Source organism: Echinops telfairi, unplaced genomic scaffold (assembly GCF_000313985.2).
Source record: "Echinops telfairi isolate 266 unplaced genomic scaffold, ASM31398v2 ScPeMD7_6080;HRSCAF=6971, whole genome shotgun sequence".
Lineage (NCBI taxonomy): Eukaryota > Metazoa > Chordata > Mammalia > Afrosoricida > Tenrecidae > Echinops > Echinops telfairi.
Genome location: NW_022109980.1, coordinates 330069 through 339380, shown reverse-complemented (window position 1 = coordinate 339380; position 9312 = coordinate 330069).

Genomic DNA, 9312 nt, shown 5'->3' with positions numbered 1-9312 from the left:
TGTGTTGTGAGAGGTGTAGTAGGGAGTCTCAATAGAGCTTGTCTTTCTTGTCGCAGCTCCTTCATGGAATAAACTTCATAATTCTGTACCTCACAAGGCCTCTGAAGGAAGCACTGTAAAGTGACTGTTAGCAAGATGTGTGCTTCTAAGTGTGTTCCCGGGAGGGTTAGTATAACTCTAAAAAGTAAATCTGGACGGTCAACTTTTGAGTTCCATGCATACCCTCATTTAGACTGCCTCTAGCACCCTTGAGAGGAAATGTTCCCTCTTGCTTCACGTTTACGTACTGGTGTTTGGATGGTGGCATATGTTCCGAGTCTCATTTTTTCCTGGGTGGCACAAACTGTTAATGCACTCACCACTAACTGAAAAGCCAGAGGTTTGAGTCTACCCAGAGGTGCCCCAGAAAGGCCTGGTGATCTACACCACACAAAAATATCAGCCACGGAAAGCCCTGGGGAGCATAGTTCTACTCTCACACACATGGGAGCACCAGGAGTAAGTTAACTTGATGACAAATGATGTTTCTCGAACCAGAAAAGGCTTGGTATGTGATGCACTTTTTGTAAGAAAAACCAACTGCAATTTTATTAAGCCCTTCAAGTGCTGTTCATTGTACACATGCTACTTCATGTCAGCCTTGCAGCAATTTCTGAGGTTAAGCTGTTTTATTCCCAGTTTATAGATAGATAACTGAGGCCTGACTCACCCAAAGCTGTATAGGGAATCAGGAGAAACATTAGTATTTGGATCCAGCTCTGGCTGCCTCCAAACACTATACTATTTATTAGTCACAAGCTATCTTGCAGGAACCCTGGTGGTATAGTGGATTAAGTCTTAGACAGCTAACTGCAGTGTCAGCAGTTTGCACCAACCAGCTGCTGTGTGGCAGAAGGATGAGGTGTTTGGCTTCCAAAGAGTTCCAGTTTCAGAACCGCCCAGGGGCAGCTGCACCCTGTTCTATAGTCAGTGTCTAATTGATGGCAGTGACTTTTACCCACCCTGCCCTTCTCAGAAACAAGAGGTTTCAAACAAACAACTACATACCCTATATAAAATGGTGGCCGAAAGCTGACTTCAGCAGGTAGTCACCGGGTAACTGTTCTTCAGCTTTCTTAAAATAGCCTCAGTGGTGTCCAGCCCACTCGAGGAGCGGAAGGATGCTGTGGCAGTGTGCCTTGGAAAAGATCAAATCAAGATCAGTGTGAGCTGTACCTCATCGGTAAAGTGACGGTGGGAATGTCACTGTTTTTTTTTCAGAATAGCCTTTATTCTGATCACGTATCATTATCATTCTGCCCTCAATTCTTCTCCACCATGAATCACTTTGTGTATTAGTGTGTTTAAGAGACTAACTGGAACTGCCTCTGTATTATCCCTAAATGAATGCCACTCCTCACCCTAGCCCTCCCATGGCTCTATGTTCAGTGTAGCCATGACACTCAGCAAGCCTTGGTAGGTGGTCCGGAGCCCTAATCCACAGCTCTAACTCCCACACTTTGACCCTTTTTGAAAGGATTTCCAGAAACTCTCACTCCGATATTTGCTGTGCCAACCACAGATGGTAAATAGGCTCCACCTCATTTTCGGGTCCCTGGTTTCACTCTACTCTCTCTACTCCTCAATGACTCCAAGGATGGTCTTACCACAAAGATCTTGAACTTGCTCTGTCTTCTACCTGGAAAGATCTTCCACTGGAGAGCTTCATGGCTCATTCCCCCCCCCCCCACACACACACACAGTCCTTCGGGTCTCTGGCCAATTGTCACCCCAGTAAAGACTTGAGCATCTTATTTGAAATAGCACACCACCACATGCCGCTTCCTATTCCCCATACTCTGCGTCACTCATTATATATGGCTAACATATCTAACAGATTTGACTTGCTTCTGTTTCCTATACAGCCCCTATGGCAAGGGAAACTCCACGACAGCAAGAATTTATGTGGTGTTTAGGACTGTGACCATAGTCGCTAGAACAGTGCCTGACAGCTATAACTATCTGCTGAATGGAAGAATGGCCATCTAGTCTGATAGTTACATTTGTATTAAGTACTTGGGAATTTATTGCACCAAATTGAAGAATCCACTGATTGCCAAGCAAGTACTGCCAATTGGCCTGTGGAGAGGCCGACTGCTTTCAGAGATGTTAAAGATGAAAAGAAAACTGTGCATCTTACCACTGATACTTCACAAACTCTGAAGCACATAGTTTATCACAGAGTTTTTTAATGGTCAATTAGTAAATTATATATTGTTTCATTATATCACCTACTGATCCGTGCCCGGTCCACCAGCCAGAAAACAGCTTCCAGTGCAAGCAGTGGGAGCCGATGCTGTCGGCACTCTGACACCATTGCCTTCCTTTTGCACCAAGGGAGGCCCTGGGTGATGCAAATGCTTAGTGCTCCACTGATAACCAAAAGGCTAGGAGTGCAAGGGAACCAAGGAGCTCGGAAGAAAGGCCTGGCAACCTACTTTCAAATCTCAGCCATTGAAAACACCCTGCAGAGCAATTCTACCGCTCTTCAGCAGATGAGCAGGCATTCCTTCTGAGCGGCCTCTGGGTGAACTCAACCCTTTTGGTTAACAGCCAAACGTGGTCACCCTGTGTACCTCCCTGGGCTTCCAGGCATAGGAATGCATTGATAACAATTTTGTAAACAACAACAACAACTCAGTTGTTGAGAACGCGGTGGAGCACAATTCTACTGTGGCACACGGGGTCACCGAGTCAGGATCCACAGGACAGGTTTTTACAAAGTAGGACCCGCTCTTGTGTCAGTCCCCGTGGCAAAAACCAAAGCCTATGACTCCTGTAATTATCTTTCGAAGCAGATTGAATAATCAACATGCATTTTTCTTCCTTTTTAATGCAGTAGCGTATAGCATGGCAGGTACCACAGAACAGAAATTGAATCCCAGCTCTACCACATAGTAGCTGTGCGACCTTCAGCAAGTTACTTAGCTCTTCTGAGCTTAAACTTCCCATCTGTAAAACAGAGGTGAGACCACTCGCATCTTGTAGGACTGTAAAGAGAAGTAAGTAAGATGATGCCACCAAATACATAGCAAACCGAGCCAGATAGAATCCATCTCAACACATGGCGACTTCACGTGTGCTGAGAGGAGAGCTGTGTTCCATAGGATTTTCAATGGCTGATGGTTCAGAATTAAATTGCCAGGCCTCTCTTCTGAGGCACCGGTGGGTAGACTCAAGTGTGGAAACTTTCAGTCAGCAGCTGAATGCATTACTTTGGTTCACCTACTTATCGAGCACCACATGCTACCTTTTCTCCCCAGCCGCACTGATCTGCATCTTTTCCCTCAAAGTTATGAATGCCCAACATTGGGATCATGGGGGAAAGGAAGTGAAGAGACAGAAGGGAACTAAGACAAAACCATTTGGAAAAGAAAGCCCCTCCCTCATCCACACACCCACTGCGAGTGAAAGGACTTTGACTCACAAAGACCCCGTGGGACAGAGGAAAACTTTCCTAGAGGGTTTCCAAGACAGCAGGCTTTACAGAAGAGGCCAACTGCTAAGCCTTGCTTCCGTGGACAGGCTGGAGGTTCTGCCCGCCAAATCCCTGAAATTCATGCCCGCTTGCTTAAAAACTAATGAGAGAAAAGAACTGTGAATAGAGAAGTCTCCAGGAGCCCTGGTGGTGTCCTGGATTACACGCTGGACTGTGAACCGCATGATCAGCAGTTTAACCCACGGGAAACTCTGTAGAATACCCGTGAGGCTGTCTGCGCCCATCAAGATTTACGTCTCAGAAACCCTCAGGACCTGAGAGGGTCACTATGAGGTGGAGTCTACTCAATGGCAGTGAGTTGAGGGTACTACTAAAGATAAATAGATCATATAAAGCTTCAAATGAGCAAAGACAGAGGTGATATTTACTAAGGAAACATAGCAAAGAAGAATCATAACTTACATTGAGCACTGCATTCATGAAAATGTATGATCAAATAACAGTAAAAAAATGCTAGATGGGCATCATTGACCAACAGTTCAAGGGAACATGGCACAATCCAGAAAGGAACACAGCCTTCTCTGTGTGTGTTCAGTGTTTGATAAACATGATCATTTGGAAACACACAACTTCCCTCTAGCTCTTTGGTTCTTCCTCCCCCACTATCATGACCTCAGTTCTACCTTACAAATCAGCTTAGACCCGAGCATGCGCACTGCTATAGATTAGAGCCCCAAACATAGGGAATCTAGGATAGATAAATCCCTCAGGCCAACAAGGAGAGTAGAAATACCAGGAGGATTAAAGGAGGATGGGGGGAGGAAGGGGGAATCGATCACAAGTGTCAACTGATAACCCTCTGCCAGGGGGATCGATAATGGAAAAGTAGGTGAGGGGCAACAGACGACAATGTAAGATATGGAAAAAGTAATCTACAACTTATCAAGGGTTTATGTGGGAGGGTGGTCGGTGGAGGGAAGAGGAAGAAATGGGGAGTGCATATCAGGGGCCCAAGTGGGAGGAGAGTGCTTTGAAAATGATGACGGCGGCATATGTGAAAGTGTGCTTCACACTTTCGAGGAATGTATGGGTTGTGATCAGAGATGTAAGAGTCCCCAATAAAAGTATTTTTTTTAAAAAGATTATTTCAAATTGTAACTAAGAACACAACATTGAACAACCATGCTGAGATGTTCTCTCTGGGAAGACTTATTTAGACACTTACCTATCAATAAATAGCATGTGAAAATCAACGTTGAATAATGAGTAGAATGAAGAAAAATTCCATTAGATCGAGAGACAAATGTAGAGGACTGCAGAAGTAATCTCAAAAGAGAGCAGACCTTCCTGGTAAAGGGAAGCCCTGATGGAGGAAAACACGCTGTTTGCATATATGAAAGGGGAATATTGAAAACCAGCAAAATGCCACCAGAAACAAATGGAAAGGTGAAAGTACAAAAGGGGGAAATATTTGCAACCCAGAATGTTCATAAAATATAAAATGAACCTTCCCTGAGCACATTCACAGAGGAAATATAAAGGAATAAGGAGTTTGATAACTATATAGCATCTCTCTGGCAAATAAAGAAATGTCAATTCAAGCCACATGCTTCCCTGGGAGAAAGAGGAGGCTGTCTGCCCCTGAAAAGGTTACAGCCTCAGAAACCCGATAGAGGTTCCCAGTGCACCACAATGGACTCCATGAGAGTCGTCCCACATTGTTTCAAGCTTCATGATGACATGCATGACTGGCGACACTGCAGAAAAACGCACATGATCATAATGTGGACAGTGAAAAGCAAAGGAAAAAAAGACGGCCGGTAAGATAGACTAGTAAATTCAAGTGTGGAACACTGGTATGAGTCACTCAAAAGGAAACATTTAGAACAAATTGACGGCCATGGAGTCCATGCCAACTCAGACCGACCATGTAGAGGATAGGGTACCATGCCACACATACACCACCACCACCCCGCCGCAGACACACACCTCACTACCATAATTTCAATTCTGCCTGGTAGTGACCCTACACAGCCACTAAAAAGCATCCTTAAGACTCAGGGTATGCTCACATCATACTCTTAAGAGAAAAACCAAAGTTGCAAAGCAAAGCACAGCCTGGTACGTACCTTCACGTCCACAGAGCTCTATCAAGGCCTGATCCTGTGCCGCTCATATGAACCCTGTAACTGTCTGCTAAAACATCCAGTGCCCCACGCTCAGAGCTGATCAGCCTGCATGTCTCAAGTCGGGCCAGCCCAGGGGATCCTGATGCTGTTGGTCCAGGACCTAGTCACTGAGAATGACAGGATTAAAAGGAACCAACCGATCCCCAAGTCTCACACCATTCCCACAGAGCTGTCAGCACTGGCCCCACCAGTGGCCCAAGTACTTTCTAACACAGTGACCCCACAGGACAGAGCAGAACTGCTCCGGAGACTGCCTGACGTGGTAAATATTTACGGGAGCAGACAGCCTCCTCTTTTGGGCACGGAGCTGCTAATGGGTTTAAACTGCTGGTCTTGCTGGTCAGCCCAGCACTTCACCCACGGCACCACCAGAGATCCTTTGAGCATATGGAGAACCTCAACACCAGTCCCCAGCCCAGAACACCTGACTTTGGGTGTCATGCCACTTTTGGTTCCCTTCCTCTGCATCATTCCCTCCAAGGTGAACCTCACAGTCCTCCTCTGCCCTTGGCCCTCAGCCTATACTAAGCAGGTCACCAGCTGACACTTCCCTGTGCCTCATGAGGCATGTATCTCCTTCTCCAATTCTACAGCCTGGGGGCTTCCTAGAATCCTGAATGTCTTTCCAAGGATGATGCACTGAAGTGCGCGAGGGCAATTGTACCTGCAAGGCACAAAGACAAATTCCCCCCCAAGTGACCTCAGAGGCGCCAGGGAGGCAACGCCTCACGGGAATGGGTCTTGGTGCATGTAGAGGCCTGGACCCCAGGTACAAGTGTTCCCAGCCTGGGCAGATGCCCCCTCCACTTATTCCCCATAGAGATGCCTGCCCATAAGCGGTGTCATGTGGATATGGACGGTGAGGGTAAGAGTGGCAACAATGCTAACTTGAATCCCCTCAAATCCTGAGTAGCTCTCATGGAGATCAGAGACCCTCTACCAGTGAATGAGCCTGAGCTTTGCTTCACCTCAGTGGATGGAGGGAAGATGTGAAGTAAAGTGTCACAGCTCTGAAAGACTCATCAGACACCCACCACACGGAGGACCTAGCAGGTGAGCATACACTTTATTAGTGGTTCGGGATTCAGACCAAAATCATACGCAAGTTTCTCTTGTTGAGCTGGATGGAATCACGTGGGAAAACCAACAGTTGCCTTTTCTTTAAACTGAAGGCTGGCCCTGACCTACTGTTTTGGGTACTCCCTCCCCATCTCGTTCTTTCTTGCCTTGCAGAGCTCCTCAGGGGTGCGGAGAACCTGCAGGGGACACACCAAAAAGAAAGTGAGGGGCCAGGAGCATTTCCCAAGCAGGCTCGCTCCAGTCCTGCTCTTTAACTCCAATTGTAATTTTATCCACTGTAGACTGGAAAGGAGGTTAGCATGGGTCACCCCAAGGATGGCAGCCAACACTCCCACAAAGAGTGTCCTTTTTCGTGTTCTTCTTCTAAAAGAAACAAACGCAGTGATCAAGCAAGTGGATGGGCAACGAGGAACACAGCTGTCGCTCTCAAGGGAGGAGGACATGAACAGAACACCAGCACCGTCCTTTCTGTCTTCCCCACGGTTCCTCTGCCTCACTTGGCTCAATGAGCTCAGCAGCTCCGAAGATCAAGTCCTTTCCAGAAAGGCTGTGTGTTGTGGCCCCAGCACCAAATACAGGGATCACGAAGGTATTACAAAGGTGTTCCCCTGACGGCCACAAGACTACATGCAAGGCAGGAAGACACCTCTGTGCCTCTTCTCTCATCTCCCAAGCCACCCCCCCTAACCTTTTCATGCTGCATGCCACATATAAATACTTCTAATTATATCTAATGCATATGGAAAACCCAATAGCTATTCATTAAACGTTCTAATGGTCTGAAATCATCCGAATGAGATACAATCTACGACATTTAACATTTCCTATTCCCACCACGACCACCCTTGAACTCTGCTGCCCCTTTTCCCCAACTGTGGAATTATCATGCTAAGATCTGGTTTCCAAACGTAAGCCGGAGCATCTTTTCTTCCCTTATTGCTACACTCTCTTGTGGGCTCCAGCCAGTGGAGGTCTGGCTCAGGTGCTTACCATTGAGAGCCAGGATTTCCTGTAGCTCACTCACTGGAGGGAGGAGTGTCATCAGCACCATAGGAGGCTCCTGGAGCTGAAAGACACAAACGACAGTCCATCCCCTGTGAATGTGGTAAAAATTAACCGAGCAGCACATGAACACTGCTGCTCTCGGGGTTGTGTAACGACAGCAAGCTCAAGGAAGGGCCAGGCTCTTGGGATAGAACGGATCGTATGCTTCTAAAGCAGGGCCGTTTGCAGCCAAAGTTCTGCCCGGTCGTTTAAGGAGAAGAGGACAGGTGAAAAGGAGCAAGCTCCATAAGCTCAGTCTTTGCAGGGTGTCACCCTCGTGGAGGCAGCCCACCACCCGTGACCTTCAGTAAAATTGGAGAAATTCTCCATATCAGGGTGATATGCAAGTGAATTCCATCTTTAAAAAATGGTAATAATAAAAATGCACACACTGAGAGGAAGGTCCCTATGTGGGAATGGACATACTGCGTTAAAGATGGTTCCTGCTTGATGGTGGGACGACCTTTTAAAAAACATTGATGGGGAAAGTCTCTTGTAGTACAGCAAGCCAAGTGCTAGGAACGCGTTATGACTGTCTGCCCCACACGCCTCCCCAACCCGTCAGCCTGAGCCTGGGCCCACCTTCTGCCATTAGTGGGACTCAGTCTCTTACCTTCGCATCGCCCGTTCCTCTCTTCCCGAGGTTGACACACTCTGGCTCCCCTTGGCCCCAGCTGTGCTCAGAAGGCTGTATGAAGTCCCGTCTCACAGCGTCTTCGATGTCCATGCCTTGGCCTCTCTGTGCCCATGGAGGGGCCACCGTGTCCTGCGAACCCCTTGCTTCGTGTGGTCCACACTTGGCGCTCCTCCTACAAGGAGGCCTCTGAGGCTTGGGGAGGGCGACAGGGGCACCTGCTGCTGCTGCTGTGGGTTCTTGTTCTCTCATCACAAACACGTGGGCCTGCGGTGGCCCTGGAGCCAGTGTGGAGTCCGCGAATGGTGGCGGGTCTGGAAACAGGTGTGAAGGACCCTGTTGCATTGGGCCACTCAAGGAGTGGTCCCAGGGATTCGGGTGTGCCTGCCAGTAAAAGTTGCCTCCTATGGCTCTTCTCTCTGCCTCCGTGTACAAACCTCTCTCTTCCCCTCTGGCGGCCAAGTTGTCTGGCTCCACCTCCTGGGGCCTCGGCTCACACCACTCCTGCTGGGCTTCCTCACTATCACTGACCTCCTCCGCCTTTGCTTCAAAGTTGGCCAGCCTGTTGGCCTGCAGCAGCTGCCTGCACAGCGCTTACTCCTGCGCCCACTGCTGCTCTCCCTGAGCCCTCTGCCTCTGTCCCTGAACGCTCTGCAGCTCTAGCTGGGCCTGCTGCAGCTCTCCCTGCACACACTGCAGCTCTCCCTGGGCCCGCTGCAGCTCTCCCTGCACCCATTGCAGCTCAACATGCGCCCCCTGCAGCTCTCCCTTCACCTGCTGCAGCTGCAAGGCCAGCTGGTCGCGCTCCTGGCACACCCGCAGCAGCTCGCAGGCCAGGACATGGATCTCTATCTCTGTCTGTTCCACCTGCTGCTGGAGCCCCCATA